Source organism: Vulpes lagopus, chromosome 11 (assembly GCF_018345385.1).
Source record: "Vulpes lagopus strain Blue_001 chromosome 11, ASM1834538v1, whole genome shotgun sequence".
NCBI classification, from domain to species: domain Eukaryota; kingdom Metazoa; phylum Chordata; class Mammalia; order Carnivora; family Canidae; genus Vulpes; species Vulpes lagopus.
Window position 1 is genome coordinate 42351703 of NC_054834.1, and position 17939 is coordinate 42369641.

Here is a 17939-nt window from a genome sequence, read left to right on the forward strand (position 1 = left end):
AGAGAGAACATGAATAAAAAGCCATTAGCTATAGCTGTTCCAAATGTATAATAGGCTGGGATTATGAAACCAACAAAACATCTGTTTTTCCTGTGAGGTTCTGACAACTTAAACTCTAGTTGTGGTGGACTGCTATTAGATATCATTAAAGCCTGTACTCAATGCACACACCATCTGTCATCTTGAAGCTGCATTAACTCATCATTTAATTCCGTGCCCTTTTCAAATTTTGCCTTTTAATGTTAACTTTACAAAATTGTTCCAACAGTTTTAAAAATACTGTATAGCCTCTACATAACCATGAGAAGGACTCGAGGCAAAAAGTCTTTTCTCTATGTGGAATAAATGTAGCTTCTTCTCTATGGACCACCCATCCTTTTTTTTCTCTCCAAAAAAGAAAAGAATTTATCTGTGTAAGACTCTAAATACAATTATTCACATTCTCATCCCTAGAGAATCCCTAGAGAAGTAGTGTGTTTACCTCACCATCTATCCATTTTCTCTTTGATGATATCATGTGTAGAGTAACTTCTTTCTTCTTACACTATCACACTTGTCATTACATATCCCACTTACTTATGATAGTTACACCATTCCTTGTAGATTTTATGAACTTCGTGTTTTGTTTCTATATGAAAACTCACCTCACTTGAAGTCAGTGGCAATCTTCCCAAGAGTCAAATATAGTGTCTTGTTTCAAGTACATGGTGGATAATGAAGAGTGACTTATAGATGAAATCCAATTAATCCTAGGTAACTATAATAAATTAAAAAGAAATAAGTTATTTGACTGGATGTAAACATCTTATGGAAATTAATAAATAAACATAAAGACTAAGAGCATAGCAATTCTCATGAATGGATTTTCTCAATAAGATTTCACAAAATGCACCTTCTGAATTATTTTTTTTTAAAAACTCTGTTCTGCCTAACAATATTGAGATTCTAGATTTATTGTTATGATGCCTGAAAGTGCTCTAGAAAAAGAAAGAATGCCAATAAAAGACAGAATGAGTGTCTGCTCATATTTTTGCATCTTAAATTTATTGAAAGCTTCCCTGCTTTAGTGATGTATAGAATTAATATCCATATTTAAGTCACTGTTTCTTGCTATGCTGTATACTAAAAATAGTGGGAGGTAAATTTATGTTGTTTTCATAGGATGCCAGATACAAACGTTTATAGCATTTTATCCATAAAATTATGTACCTGTCACATAAATTTGACAGAGAAAATGTTGAAACAGTAGACTGACCTGATAGCTAGTGACTTTACATGACTTAGCTTATGTCATCTCCTGAGCTAAATAATGGTATTCTAGCTCCTTTTCATTGTTACTACCTCATCTGAACTGGTCAATATATTTATATCATGTTCATCATTATTGTTAAAATTATCAAGCTAACATTTTAAATTGTACATTATAATAATTTTCTATTAATAGAAATAATATAAGTGACAACTGTTTAAATGACAACTGTTTGGGCAGCCCTGGTGGCTCAGCAGTTTAGTGCCACCTTCAGCCCAGGCCATGATCCTGGAGACCCAGAATGGAGTCCCACATCAAGCTCCCTCCATGGAGCCTGCTTATCCCTCTGCCTGTGTCTCTGCCTCTCTCTCTCTCTCTGTGTCTCATGAATAAATAAATAAAATCTTAAAAAAAAAAAAAAAGACAACTGTTTCAACTGATCAATCGAATCAACATATTGGACATTAATCAGTAACTAAAAGGTCAAAAATAATGTTTTCATAGAACAAAAAAGAGCCTATTAAAAGTACTATCTTCTCTTCCTAATATCCTTTGCAATTAAAATCATTATATTACTAACTTGTTTGAAAACATCTATATAAAGAATTATAATGACCTCCAACTTTTATCACAAGTAGTGAGCCTTAAACTAAGGCATTTATTTGTTCATCACTGGAGATTTTAAAAATTAATGGCATATACTTAAAATGTAACTACATAACTTGAACATTGTTTGTATTAATGTTAATATCTGGAAACCATGAAAAAAATTTAGTTACATTTGAAGTAACTTTTTTATTCATTAAAACTTGATTCACTTAAGAATTCATGTTTTTTATTTTGAGGCTATATTTGTATGTGTGCATATATACTGTAATCTCATGTAATCTTTTAAAACACGTAGGAACTTTGAGTTTATAACTAACAAATAATAATGTACTATGCAAAAAACGTAAAAACCCTTATAAATAGAAATAACATTCATAATATTTTGTGTTTTTATATAGGAAGAGATGCTTAGAAAAATACAATTTACTATTTGCCTAACACTCTTACTGAATCAAATACAGCAGACGTAAATGTTGGAAACAACTGAATACAGTCTCATGCCCATTCAGTTAATCAAAAGGGAGATGTAACTAGTTGGTCCTATGGCATTTAAAATAGTTTCAATATAACTAACCCTAATAAAAATATTTATCCTTACAGATTTATAAAATATTACTTTTTTCATTTTTCCATTTTAAAGAAAAATTACATTATAATTTATTGTTCTGTGTTCCTTACTTGCCATAAATACCAACCATTTAAAAATATTTTGTTAATATTTAATATAGGTATCTAAGATAAGAAATGGAGTCAGAAATTGTACTTTTGGGGATCCCTGGGTGGCTCAGCAGTTTAGTGCCTGCCTTTGACCCAGGGCATGATCCTGGAGTCCCGGGATCGAGTCCCACATCAGGCTACATGGAGTCTGCTTCTCCGTCTGCCTGTGTCTCTGTGTCTCTCTCTCTCTCTCTGTGTGTGTCTCTCGTGAATAAATAAGTAAAATCTTTAAAAAAAAAAAAAAAGAAATTGTACTTTTACCTTCCTATAAGTTTAGATTAAATCTACTTTTTCAATTCCAATATAGAAATTTCACTAGGAAAAAATGAATTCCTACATTTACAAATTAAGGGAAAAAATTTGTAATAAAATTCATTTTTTTGAAACTGAATTACAATTGAGATCAACTTCAGTTCAACATCCAAGCTTTGGAGGGAAAATGGGCTTAAATCTGATCTCATGCAGGAAAATTAATTTATGAACCAACCAACGTTCTACCTAATATACTTCTATTGTCTGATTTTCAGTATTAAAAATTCATACCAAAAAAACTCAGACCTCTGTAATTACTTTTAGCCTACTAATTGAAGGATATTCTCTTAATACGAGAAGTAGAATTTACCCTATAGGCATTTGTGAGAATGTTAAGTGACCAGACAGGAGTGTTGATTAATTGTTCTCCAAACTGATGATGAATAAGCCCAGAATATATGTTTTACTGTTTCTGTATTTCCCAATAACTGCCCTCATCAACATGTTAAGGGTAAAATATTTATTCATACTGTCGTTCAACAGACAAATAAATTAGCCCCTTTGCCACCTCAATTCAAACTTGCTAACTTTCTGAAATGTGACAATTTAAAATATCCAAAAAAATTTTTTAAAGATTTTTTATTTATTTATTTATTTATTCATTCATTCATTCATTCATTCATGACGGAGAGAAATAGAGATAGAGAGAGAGAGAGAGAGAGACAAGACAGGCAGAGGGAGAAGCCCTCTCCTCCGTGCAGGGACCCTGACGTGGGACTTGATTCCGGGTCTCCAGGATCACACCCCGGGCTGAAGGCAGCGCTAAACCGCGGGCAACCAGGGCTGTCCTAAAATATCCCAAAAAATTTTTAAGAAGTTTATGGTACCTTTAGGCAAAATAAAACTTAACAGTTTAAAATATATATTCTAGCAATAATTTAGAAATATGTGTATCTTAAATCTGGTTGTCAGATTTAAAAGTGAACTCTTTATAGTTTTCCTTGCCATTGTTTTATGCCAGATTATATGGAGAGTATACAGAATAGGTTATTCTCAAAATCAAGCCCATTGTCCTGCTCAGTTTTCATTAGTAACATAGTTTTCTGAGATGAGATCCATCTGCAGGACATGTGCTATTCATTCTTAAGGCACACATATTAATAAGGAATTTAACAAGAGTGAAAGGGAAATGTTTGTTAATAGTTACCTAGCATCTACCAGTTGACATGTAATGTAAAATATGCCTTGTTTATTCTACACAATATAAAAACATATAAATATATGTATGTTTAAGTATAAAAACTATATAACTAGATAGTAGCCCAACTAGAATTCATACCCAGAAAGTGCTAGCTTACTAATGCTGTGGAACAGTATTTCCACAATCTTAGTGTCTTCAGTCAACACATTGATTATTTCCCAGTTGTTCTGGGTCAGTAGTCAGTACAGCTTAACTGAGGTCTCTTTCTTGATACTGATGGTCCCCAGTCTCTGAAAAAAAGTCAAAATTAACAACTGGGCCCCATTTTCCCTAGACTCAAGTAGATAAAGAATCTGCTATGAAAGGAAGTTAGTTCTGCTCTTGATTAGAAACAATTAGAAATCCACTGTTGATTAAACCTGCTTTAATAGAAGGGATTATGTGAAAGATAGTATCTCTAAAATCTCAAGAAACTCATAGATAATAATTCTCACAAGTTAAAAGGAAAGCTCCAAGATCGCTTTAAATTATGTTTGTATTACCAAAATTAGACAAATATTTACTTAGTACTAACAGAATTTTTGTGATGTAGAATTATTAATTCTGGGAAAATGGAGCCTAAATCTCTAAAAGCATCTGAAATTTAACTATACAAATAGATCCCTTCTAATAGTAACATACAATAAGGGGCACCTGGGTGGCTCAGTAGTTGAGCGGCTGCCTTTGGCTCAGGTCTGATGCCAGGGTCCTGGGATCAAGTCCCATATTGGGTTCCCTGCAGGGAGCCTGCTTCTCCTTCTGCCTATGTCTTTGACTCTCTCTATCTCTTATGAATAAATAAATACAAATCTTAAAAAAAAGGAACATACAATGATATAAACACACTACATTAATGCATGCTTCAAAACCACTGGACTGGGCAGCCTGGGTGGCTCAGCGGTTTAGTGGCGCCTTCAGCCCAGGATGTGATCCTGGAGACCTGGATTGAGTTCCACCTCAGGCTCCCTCTATGGAGCCTGCTTCTCCCTCTACCTGTGCCTCTGTCACTCTCTCTCCCTCAGTCTCTCTCTCTCTCTCTCTCTCTGTGTCTCTCAAGAATAAATAAGTAAAATTTAAAAAAATCACTTGACTGTATAAACTTTTAGAATTTAATATATGTTTTATGTTGTTACTAAATCAGAATCAAAAAAAAAATAAATAAAAATAAATAAATCAGAATCAACGTATGTACCCATAAGTGGATTCTAATTCAAGGACATACTCTTTGACAATCGTTACTTTATTATTATGAACAACATAATATCCCAAAAGTTCCTTCATCCAATAAGCAAACTTTCCAGGAAAATAAAATTCAAAGGAATACTAACCATACTTTAGTAAAGAATATATTTAATACAGTAGGATAGTATCATGAGCATTTATGCATCTAACATATGATTTAACAAGTAGAGCATTCATGATATTAAAATACATCTGTCAATGTACTAGCTATATACTTCTTTGCTACTGATTTCCTTCCTTTGAGATTGTCACTTCCCTGACTTTGCATTTATCAATCTCTCCTCTCTGGGAAAAAAGTTTCATTATTTGTGTATTTTGTTTAAAACTGTATATAATTGGGGCATCTGGGTGGCTCTGTCAGTTAAGCAGCTGCCTTTGGCACAAGTCATGATCTCAGGATCCTGAGATGGAGTCCTGAGTGAGGCTCCTTGTTCAGCAGAGAGTCTGCTTCTCCTTCTGTCTCTTCTCCTCCCACTCCCATGCCTCCTCCACCCCCCACTCATGTTCTCTCAAATAAAAACTTCAAAAAATAATAAAATAAAATTGTATATTATTAAAATAGTATTAATGTGTGTAATTTTGAGACTTGTATTTTACATTCAGTATTCTTCAGATTCATTCAGGCAACATGCAACTCTGGCTAATTCATTTTTGCTGCTGTAAGATATTCCTTTCTGTGTCGATATAGCAAATAGTTTCCCATTGATGGATAGCTGTTTCCAGTCTATTTACTATTACAGAAAAATGTTGTTGGTAATATGCTTACAACATTTAAAATCATCAAAACTTTCCCTACTCTAAAGAGATTGCATGGTTTGATAGTAGGATATACACACAGTTCTATGGATAGTCCCAAATTTTCAAAATTGATTATGCAAAATACATTCCAACAAGCAAAGTATGAGTTTCCATTGGTCCATATTCTTGCCAACAAATGATATAGAATCCTTAATATTTGTGAAATTGTGGTTATAAAGTTATTTTGATGTGCTTATTTAGCTCTTATTTTCATATGTATCTTATGTGATGCATTTATGATATGAGGAATTTTGTCACTGCTATCACTTGATATTTGATTCACTTCTTTGATCTATATTTTTTATAGCTTCATTCATCAATTATGTAGATAAAAAAATATTCCTTAAAATTTTTATTCCTATTTTCATTTTATTTTGGTGTCTTGACCAATATTTAATATTTTGAATTGAACTTTTATGGCTGGTATTTTTCTGCTTTATTTAATATGACCAACCCAACTATAATTCATTTAGATAGTCTCCTATATCATCATTGTCCTTCCCATTTAAGCAGTTAATAGGAAATTGATTTTTGCATATAATAGTCTTATTGTATTTTATATGTATAGCATGCCATTTTTTGATAATTCAATACATTTTTGATTAGTCATTTTGTTCCAGTGATCTACAATGCTACTATTATGATATAGTCTATGGAGATGAAGATCTGTTCATAGAATTTCTACTTTGTTCCATTTATCAATATATTCGTGTACCAGTAATCACCATTTTCTATGATTTTATAAGAATAATATCTGCTAATATAATTAGTCCCTCACTCTTATAAGTGACTTGGGTCTTCTTGTTCCTTGCTTTTCCACATAAAGTTAGACTAATTCATTGGAAAATTTTTTGAAAATAACTAGATAATATTTTACTGAAAAATGTATCTTTAGATTTTGATTAGAATAGTAATAAACAGAATAATTTAGATAGAACAATTTACGTATAACTTATACCTTCATGATATGGACTCTTTTATATGGTATACTGCCATATAATGAAGTCTCAAATGTTTTAAGTTTCATAAATAGTATCTTGATATGTTTTAAGACATATTTTAAGATATTTTTCTGGTTATTTCTCATGCCAAAACTATGAGATATGGAAAGAATAATCTTTTCAATAAACAGGGCTGGGAAAATTGGTTATCTATATGCAAAAGAATGAAATTGAACTCTATCTCACATCATATAGAAAAATTAATTCAAAAATCAGTCATCTAAATGTAAGTGCTAGAAGTATAAAACCCTTAAAAAAAAACTTTAAGTGTAAATCATCAATTTTTTGGATTAGACAATAATTCCTTAGACATTATACCAAAACCAGAAGCAGCAACAAAAGAAAATATCAAAATTAAAATCTGCATACTATAAGAGACCATGATGATAGTGAAAAGATAATTCATACAATGGGAGAAAACTTTTGCAAATCATTTATCTGATAAATGATATATCTAAGATATAAAAAGAACTATTACACTAAACATCTACATGCAAATGAATGAAATTGGATCATTTTCTCAAGCCATATACCAAAATAAACTCAAAATAGAACAAAGGCTCAAATTTAAGACCAGAAGCCACAGAACTCCCAGAAGAAAATGTAGGCAGTAAGCTCTGTGATTTCAGGATCCTGAGATGAGCCTTGCCTCCAACTCCATGCTCAGCATAGCATCTGCTTAAGATTCTCTCCCTGTGCTGTGGAGAAGCTTTTTACCTTGACTAAGTCCCAATAGTTCATTTTTGCTTTTGTTTCCCTTGCTTCTGGAGACATGTCGAGTAAGAATTTGCTACAGCCAAGGTCATAGAGGTTTCTGCCTGTGGTCTCTAGGATTTTTATTGTTTCCTATCTCACATTAAGGTCTTTCATTCACTTTGAATTTATTTTCATATACGGCATAAGAAAGTTTTCCAGTTTCGTTCTTCTGCATGTTGTTGTCCGAACACAATTTGTTGAAGAGATTGTCTTCTTTCCTGTTTTGTTGAAGATTAGTTGATCATATAGTTGTGGGCCCATTTCTAGGTTTTCTATTCTGTTCCATTGCTGTATGTGTCTATTTTTATGCCAGCACCATACTGGCTTGATGACTACAGCCTTTGTAATATAGGTTAAAATATGGAATTATGATGTCTCCAGATTTGCTTTACTTTTTTAGAATTGCTTTAGTTATTCAAAGTCCTTTGTGGTTCCATACCAGTTTTAGGACTGTTTTAGCTCTAAAATGCTGGTGACATTTTGATATAGAGTGCTTTAAATGTATAGATTGCCTTGGGTAATATAGAAATGTTAACACTATTTGTCTTCCAGTCCATGAGCATGTAATGCTTTTACATTTCTTTGTATCCTCTTCAATTTATTTCATAAGTGTTCTATAGTTTTGAGAGTATAGATCTTTTGCTTCTTTAGTTAGATTTATTCTTCGGTTGCTTCTTGTTTTTGGAGTAATTGCAAAAGGGATAAATTCTTTGATTTCTTTTTCTATTGCTTTATTACTAGATATGAAATGCAACTGATGTCTGCACATTGATTTTATGTCCTGCAACTCTGCTGAATTCTTATATAAGTTCTAACAACTTTTTGGTGGAGTCTTTCAGGTTTTCTAATTAGAGTACCATATTTGTCTCCAAATTATGAAAGTTTAACTTCTTCCTTGCTGAATTGAATGCCTTTTATTTTTTGTTGTCTTATTGCTGAGGCTAAGACTTCCAGTAGTATGTTAAAATAGTAAGGGTGACATAGAGTCAAGGCTCTAAGTTTTTCCCCAGTGTGGATATTAGCTATGTGTCTTTCATATATGGTCCATATGATATTGAGGTATGTGCCCTATGTTCCTAGTTTGTTGAGGATTTTTATCAAGAATGGATGCTATATTTTGCCAAATGCTTTTTCTACATCTATTGACATGATCAAATGGTTTTTATCTTTTCTTGTTTTAATATGGCGTACCATGTTGATTGATTTATGAATATAAGACTACTACTGGGACATCATCAAGGTAAAAAGCTTTTGCACAGCAAAGCAAACAATTAACAAAGCTAAAAGACAGTGTATGGAACAGGAGAAGATATCTGAAAATGACATATTTGATACAGGGTTAGTATCCAAAAATCTATAAAGAACTTATGAAACTCAACACCCAAAAAACAACTCAGTTAAGAAATGGGCAGAAGACAATAAACACATTTCAAACAAACAAACAAAAAAGACATCTAGATGGCTAACAAACACATGAGAAGATGCTCAACACCACTTATCAATAGGGAAACAAATCAAAACTACAATAAGATACCCTCTCATACCTGTCAAGATGGCTAAAATTAACAAGAAACAACAGGTGTTGGTGAGGCTGCAAGAAAGGTGAAACCTCTTGCACTGTTGGTGGGTATGTAAACTGATGCAACCACTCTGAAAAACAGTATGAAGTTTCCTCAAAATGTTGAAGAGAGAGCTACCCTACAATTCAGCAATTGCACTACTGTTTACCCAAAGATGCAAAACTACAAATTTGAAGGGATATATACACCCTAATGCTTACAGCAGCATTATCAGCAATAGCCAAACTATGGAGAGAAACCAAATGTTCATCTACTGATGAATGGATAAGGAAGAGGTGGCATATGTATTCAATGGAATATTATTCAGCCATCTAAAAGAATGAAATCTTGTCATTTGCAATGGTATGGTTGGAACTAGAATGTGTTATGCTAAGTGAAATAGAGAAAGACAAATATCATATGATCTCACTCATATGTGAAATTTAAGAAAGAAAACAGATGAACATATGTAAAGGTGGGGGAAGAAAAAAAGGGAGAGAGGGAAACAAACCATAAAAGACTTTTTAATGCTAGAGAACAAACTAAGGGTTGATGTATGGAGGTGGGGGGGATGGGCTAGATTGGTGATGTGTATTAAAGAGGGCACTTGTTATGATGAGCACTGTGTGTTGTATATAAGTAATGAATCCCTGAATTCTACTCCAGAAACCAATATTGCATTGTATGTTAACTACCTAATTTTTTTTAAAGCAAAAACCAAACATTACAAAAAGGGAATTATTCTATGTGGAATAGTTGTTAAAATTTAATTCCTTAATTTTTTTCTTGATTTCTTGTATACATAAATATAATGTCCAAGTACCAGATATTTTATTACTAATAAAATAATGTCTGTTAAAAAAAATTCTCTCCTTCTTCCTCTGCCCCTACCCCCCCCCAGACACACACTGCTCACACACATGCTCTCTCTTAAAGAGAAAAGAAAAGAAAAAAGAAAAGAAAAGAAAAGAAAGAAAGAAAGAAAGAAAAGAAAAGAAAAGAAAAAAGAAAAGAAAAAAAGAAGAAAAGAAAAGAAAAGAAAGAAAAGAAAATAAGAAAGAAAAAAGAAAACGAAAAGAAAAGAAAAGAAAAGGAAAGGAAAGGACTCAGATACAGAGAACAAACTGATGATTGTCAGAGGGGAGAGCAGGATGGGAATGAACAAAATAGGCAAAGGGGATTGAGAGATACAATTTTCCAGTTATAAAATAAAACATGGGATGTAATATATGGCATAGGGAATATAGTAATAATACTTGACTTAAGTACTTTATTTGACAGAAAGAGAGGGATGGAGGGGAAGAGAGAGAAAGAGAGAGAACAAGAGCAAGTGCATGAGCAGGAGGAACAGTGGGAGAGGGAGCCCAATGCGGGGGCTCGATCCCAAAGTCAAAAGCTTTGTATGGTGACAGATGATAACTAGTCTCATCACAATTATTTTGTGATATATGTATCAAATCACCATGTTGTACAACTGAAATTAATGTAACACCTGTATGTTAATTATACTTCAATAAAAAAAAAACCTCTTATAACATAAAAAATTAAATTGGTAAAAGGATCTGAATAGGTATTTATACAAATGATAATGAGCACATGAAGAGTTCAGTAAGTTTGGTAGAATTTTGGGAGTTTCTCAAGCGATTAAACATGGAGTCAATCAAATTACACAGCAATTCTGCTCCTAGGTATAAATCCAAGAGATATGTGAAAATCCACACAAAAATTTTTACACAAGTTTTTATAGCAACATTATTCATAATAACCAAACTAAAGAAAGAAACCAAATGTTTGTTGACTTATGAATGGATAATTATATGGCATAACTATATAATAAATTATCATGCAACAGAACAAAATGAAGTACTGATATCTGTTATAATATGAATGAATCTTGAAATTTTGCTAACTGAAAGAAGCCATTAAAATTATAGCCTTTAGGGGCACCTTGTTAAGCATCTGCCTTCAGCTCAAGTCCTGGGATCAAGCCCCCGCATTGGGCACCCTCTCCAAATGTTCCCCCCTACTGCTCATGCACTCACTCTTGCTCTCTCTGTCTGTCTCTCTCTCTCTCTCTCTGTCTCTCTCTCTCTCCCCCTCCATCCCTCTCTTTCTGTCAAATAAAATCTTTTAAAAAATTATACCCTTTAAGTGGATGATTTTTATGAGCTTTAAATTATATTTAATAATACTTAAAAATATATGTATTCATACTTTGTAATATTTTAAATTATTTGTTTTGAATTATGAATGTATGTGTTCTTGTTTACAAAATGCTTGTATACTTTGTATATTTATTATATCCATATTGTACCATCATTTGACTTTATATCATAAGGAGATACTTAGTGAGTACTTTACAATTAGGTGAAGTGATATTTTTTCTACTGTAAAACCCTTGATATCCTCAGCTCCTATTCTAATAACTTACCACCACCTTGCCATTATATGCCTCAAGATCCCAACACAAATCTCATGGCTACCTGTAAACTTGTTAATGGTGATCACTCCAAAAATCTGCTAACTCTCTGGCCATCTTTTATCTCCATCAGTCCATTTCCTTTGAGTTCTCACATTTCTAATTATTTCTTTTATTCCATTACCTTCCAAGTCTTAAAATTCACACATGATTATCCATTACCAAAATGTTATTATAATCTCTGCTCTGAAGCCTCCCTTCACATTTTTAGTCTATCTCTAATGAAGATCACCCTTGAATCTTTACCATTTTCTCATACCTTCCTCATAGTAGTAGCATATGTGGTGATGGGCAAGTGTCCCTCTACATTACAATTGCTTTCAAATTCACACATCACCTCTTTCAAGTAGCTTGAAAGTTTTATCTCCAGTGTCACTGCCATTAATATCACTCATATCTTGCTTTTTGGTCATTGTAACATTCTATACATGATCCTTCCATTACTCTGGCCTCTCAAACTTTTGAAATCTATTTTGCCAATAAACTTGTTGTTCTTTCTGCCTCTACTCATGTTTCTGGCATTCCATATGTCTTATGATAAATACAAACCTTCCTTTAACCCAGCTAAAAGCATCTCCTGTTGAGCATCATCTCTCATCCTTCATGTTTCCTCTTTCTTTTCCAACAACACTTCTACCTTGACATAACCTCCAACCAATTTAACGTCCCTGACCTTTCTCTTGTTTTTATTTCCCTGTGGTCAATTGCTCTTTTGTCCACATCCTAACTCCTTGGCCCTCTTTCTTCATCTTACTTTCTTTAACTTAAATACAAGACATCTAACACTTTGAAAGAATTTTTAAAGCCCATCTAAGATGTCCAGTTCTCAAATAATTCCAGAGCAACCTTACAGATTTATTCAATGTCTTTCCCATTTGATTACAACACTCTCCAAAGATAAGGAGATATGCAAGTCACTTACTTATCCAGACCTTGACCTTTGCCTAAATAGCTCAAATTTTAGTCTACTGAATTTCAAGTGAATCTCATAAAGTCTACATTTCCCTTCCTTCAAGTAAAATATATTAATACCTTTCATTTAACCAGGCCCTCTTTAAGGTGCTGGAAATACAACAAACAAAGCCATTGAGTTTAAATGCCTTTTGAAGTTTAAGCCCTGCTACATAAATAAAAAAAATAGTATGATAATTTAGAGTGTTGATAAATACCATCCTTAAAAAAAAACATCAACATGATGTGAACACAAAGTGGTTGGGGATTATAACAGACAGGAAAACTTTTGTGAGTAGATCAGATTTTCATGATATCAAAAGACATGAAGGAGCTAGGCATACAGGTTTTCTCCACAATGCTCCTGGATAAGGGAGCAACTATTGCTGATGTCCTGAGATTGGAGAATAATCCACCTACTCAAGTACCAGAAAGGTGGCCAGCCCAAAACAAGAGGAAACCAGGAAGGAATGACAATGATCTTAAGCCTGTGTATTGCCATTGTTACTATATGACAAAGTTAGAGGAGAAAATACTTTTGAAGTTATACATATATATACATATATATATAATACAGATCCAGTTTTCTTTCCATTCAAATGAGATTTGTCTATTTAAACCTGTCCTAAAATTCTTTCCATTAAAAAAAAACTATAAAATAAAGTATCTGATTCTCTTCACTTTAAAGCAATTTACCAAGCTCTTTGACTGGTTTTCAAGTTCCTATATGAACTTTCATTATTCTCCTGAGCTTATATATGGGCTTTCCCAGATATTGACAACATTCTTTCAACTTATGTTCTTTTGATTAAAATTTCTCTTTACACTTCTAATTGAGTTCTATCACTTCAAATATTGAATCTTTCTAACAAGCTTTATCTTTTATTACTTTTTCCTAGGAAATATCATATAATCCATATTATTTCATGGCACTTTATTTGAAAGTACTGACTGAAATATGATAGAAACTATCATATCTATCTTATAAACCCAAGAATTTTCAATATATTTTCTTATTGAAAGTAATCCTTTTTCTTGATTATGCAGGTAAGCTATCAAAATATAAAAAGAAATTCTAGCAATACAGAGAAATATAAGAAAACAAACACCATCCCAAATCACATTACAATGTAGTAATAAGATTCTCACTGGTTTACAAAATGAGAACACCCTCTATAGCACATACATATATACATATAGCACATTCAATGTATATAGTGGACATCTTTTAAAATCATTAAACATAGAGTACCATAATTGTTTTAACAGCTCTGTAATAGTTCCTTATATTTATAATTGTTTTAACTGGACCTCTATGTATAGATTCTTAAATTTTCTATAATACTTGTATTACTTGTCAATTTAAAAGAAATTTTATATTAATTTTGCTAGGCATACTTTTGATTGCTAGTAAAATTGCATACTTTTCTATCATATTTTTCATTTTTTCATATAAATGCTTAAAACTTTTATTTTTTCAATTTTAATATTTTATACATTCATTTAGATTAGCAGGATGCTCTTTGTCATATGTGATTCCAATATTTTGTTAGTATTTAGTGTGTCATAAATTTTTATAATTTTAGAATTTGTTACACAATTTTACTATTTGTTTAATCAAAACTTTTATCATATAAAATGTCATAGAATTTTGAAATTTACATATAATCGAAATAGTTTGTTTAATAAATTTTTATTTTTCACTTCCAATTAAAATGAACTAAGACTTCCATTGATCAAAAGAAGATGTATAGTACAACAGAAGTTGAGGGGGACCATGCATAATGTTCAGAAAATATGAGCCTTTATTTTCATTTAATAAAGCTGTGTTCTTTATTTCAATTCATCTTAGTTTATTTTAGTTGAAAGGAAGATAGGATGCTTTTAAATATACTTTTACAAATTTATCTTAATAGTCCTTATAGATAAGATGATATTCAAAATATTTAATAAGTCCTAATCAGTTGAAACGATGCTGGCTTGCCTAGAGTTAGAGTCCTGGAGGACTACTCTGGGAAAGGGCTCAATTTTTAAATTTTAATTACTTTTTATTGAGATGTAATTGACATGTAACTTTGTATTAGAAAAATTGTTTTGTTTTGTTTTGTTTGATGGTAAAAGGTCCTCAGGAGCTCATAGGAAAAACCCCAAGGCTAGGATGGTCTGAGATGAAGAAAGGGAAACACTCAGGGGTCAGTATGAAAGTTATTTCAGTGTTCAACAAGCAAATAAATACCAAATGTACTGATAACATCAATTATTCACATGTTTGTTCCTTCTGAATTTCATAATTTCATGGACATATGAAGCAAAGGTACCAAAATTATTTCAGCTCAGGATGCAGCCATTCTACTTTTCACATCAAATTTATGATTTCTATTTCATTCAAGTAGTACTATTATCTTATAAGGAATGACTACCTACTTTGAGTACTTTAAGGACAGTAATTAATTAGTTGAAAGTATTACCCTACCATTTATAATAGTGAAGAGAGTTAACATCATTTTACTGTTCACATGTGTAAATACTAGTAATTTTTTAATTAAAAAAAAAAAAAAAACAATCACTCCTAGTAAGCAAACCACTGGACTTAGGGAGAGAACAAATTATTATTTTTTTAAGTTCATAGCAACAAAATATTGAGATATATAAACCGTAATAACCTATTTTATTTCAAACATTATGTGAACCAACCAATAATAAATATACAAATTTGACTTACTATTATATGTGACTGATGAACTTAAGAGAATAAATTTATAGTCATTGGATGATAAAATAGGTATCAATTTTGTGACCAGGTGTGTATTATCTTTGCCTCAACAACAGACCCAAATATAGACAAATGTTTTCTTCCAAAGAGATTTATTTCTAATTGGGGAGCAAACGAAAAGTTCATACATCTCAAAGTAAAAATTTTGTCTGAGTTAGAGAAAAAAAACCAACTGTGCCAACATCTAAAATAACCAAAAAAGCAATAAATTCTATCTTAAAAAGTTATAGTTTCCTTTGTATTTTCCTCTCTAATATAAAATCAGATCTTCAGAATAACCCTGATGTACATAGGGCAGTTTTATATCACCTGTTTTCAGATCAAATAATCTCCTAAGGTTAGTCCTGGCAAACCACAAATAAAGAGCAGAAACAATGTATTCTATCTTTTTTCTCTATGTTCTGTTAAATTATTTTAAAGATAGTCCTTATCTATAGTAAAAAATGGAAATCAGCTAAATTTTAAATGAAATTTCTTCATATCTAATTCTGACATTCTCTCTGGTATTTTACATAATGTAGAATTGAGTCCAAATCAGCAACATGAAGAGTACAGGTTCAAGCAAAACTAAATAATTTTTGTAAATCTCACTTTATTGATTTATAAAATGGGAATCATTATCTCGCAATGTCACTAAATGGCTATTAAGTTATATACGTTTACCTCATTACATATTTGAGAGTATTTGGGATAGGACCTTGTGCAGATTAATGTAAGTACAAAAAAAAATGGTTCTAGCATGAGTAACTTTTATTATGTAACTCCAAGGATCGGCTGATCACAGGGTTAAAATATTCTTTCATCTGGCATATATGTGTAACATTGGTCAGATGTAACACCTGTTTAAATTGCTATTACACAGATATCACTTGAGATTCAGGTTTTGAAATTGCCAGGTCAGTTTTTCAACCTCTAAATCCTAAACTTTGATGACCACTTTTCTTCAGGAAAAAATTACATAGGCTTATTGAATGTGAGGCAGCCTGTAAATGAGCCAGGGCTATTTCTTGCAACTTTCTTTGATTTGATTTTACTTGTCAACTTTTTCACTCTTATCCTTCTGGCATTCCTATTAATAGTATAGGCCAGTGAATTCTACTTTTAAAACCTTTGAGATCAACTTTTGAAATAGCAAAGAGAATTTCAATTAAGAAGTGAATATATTTAAAGCCTCCGACAAATATCACTAATCAAAGGTTTTGGCCTACTTTTTCAAAAACAGATCATTTCATTGGCCTTCAAACTTATGTCCTAATTCCATACCTATGATTAAAATGGTAATTACCTACACTATTTACACATTTGTACTTAGCATAGTATTAGCTAAAATAAATTTGCCTGCATTCATGTGCTACTTCGAGGTGATCTCATTGCCCAACTGGCAATCAACCAATATGGAATTAAGTGGAGTTTTACATTTATGATCTCCATTGCCTGTAAGCCTGGGTAGCCCAGTCTGGAAGTGAGATAAAACATACTCAACAGATAGCCATATAACTACTTAGAAGATAGAGCAAGGCACCTCCTCAAAAAAAAAAAAAAAAAAAAAAGGAAATTTTTAAACAGAAAGCAGCTAGAGTGACAGCACAATAAAACAAAGTGTCATTTGGCTGCCATCCACTAAACACTGGACAAAACCCATTAAGGGAGTAAGTAAATGCATCATTCCTCATTCAGCTGGCCCAGCCTGGTAACAACTCTAGCTATTTGCCTATTTGTTTTCTAAGGATTCATTTCCACTCCTCTGTGATCTGTTTTGTTTTAGGGTGGCTGCTATCCCAAAACTGCATTTCCAAAGCTATCTTGCCAGCTGCCTTCTGGTTGTTTGTGAATGGGATGCACTGGTGGAAAATGAGAGCAGAAATAGGTAGGTAGCTCTTTTGCTGCTTCTATTGGCTCCTCACCTAGGTGCACACAGACTTTCAGACTGATGGGGATCTCCCCTCCCTCCCTATTTTACACATTAAACCTCTTTCCTGGTCTTCTGACCTCCATTTCTGCTGAGAAGTCATCTTTTGTGCTTATCACTGTTCTGCATGTAATGTGCCTATTTTCTCCAGCAACTTCTAATATTTTCTCTTTGTCCTCACAGTTTAAACATGAGGTGTTCAGGTGTAGTTTTCTTTGCATTTATCCTGCTTTGTTTCACAGATTTTTTTGAATAAACAGGTTGAAATTTTCATCCATTTTCCAAAATTCTCAGCCAGTTATCACTTCATATATTTTTCTCTCACTTGCCTCACTTACTGTCCCCTCTCTTGGGACTCCAGTTACATGCTTTTTGGATTAGCTGCCATTGTCCTACAGATGCCA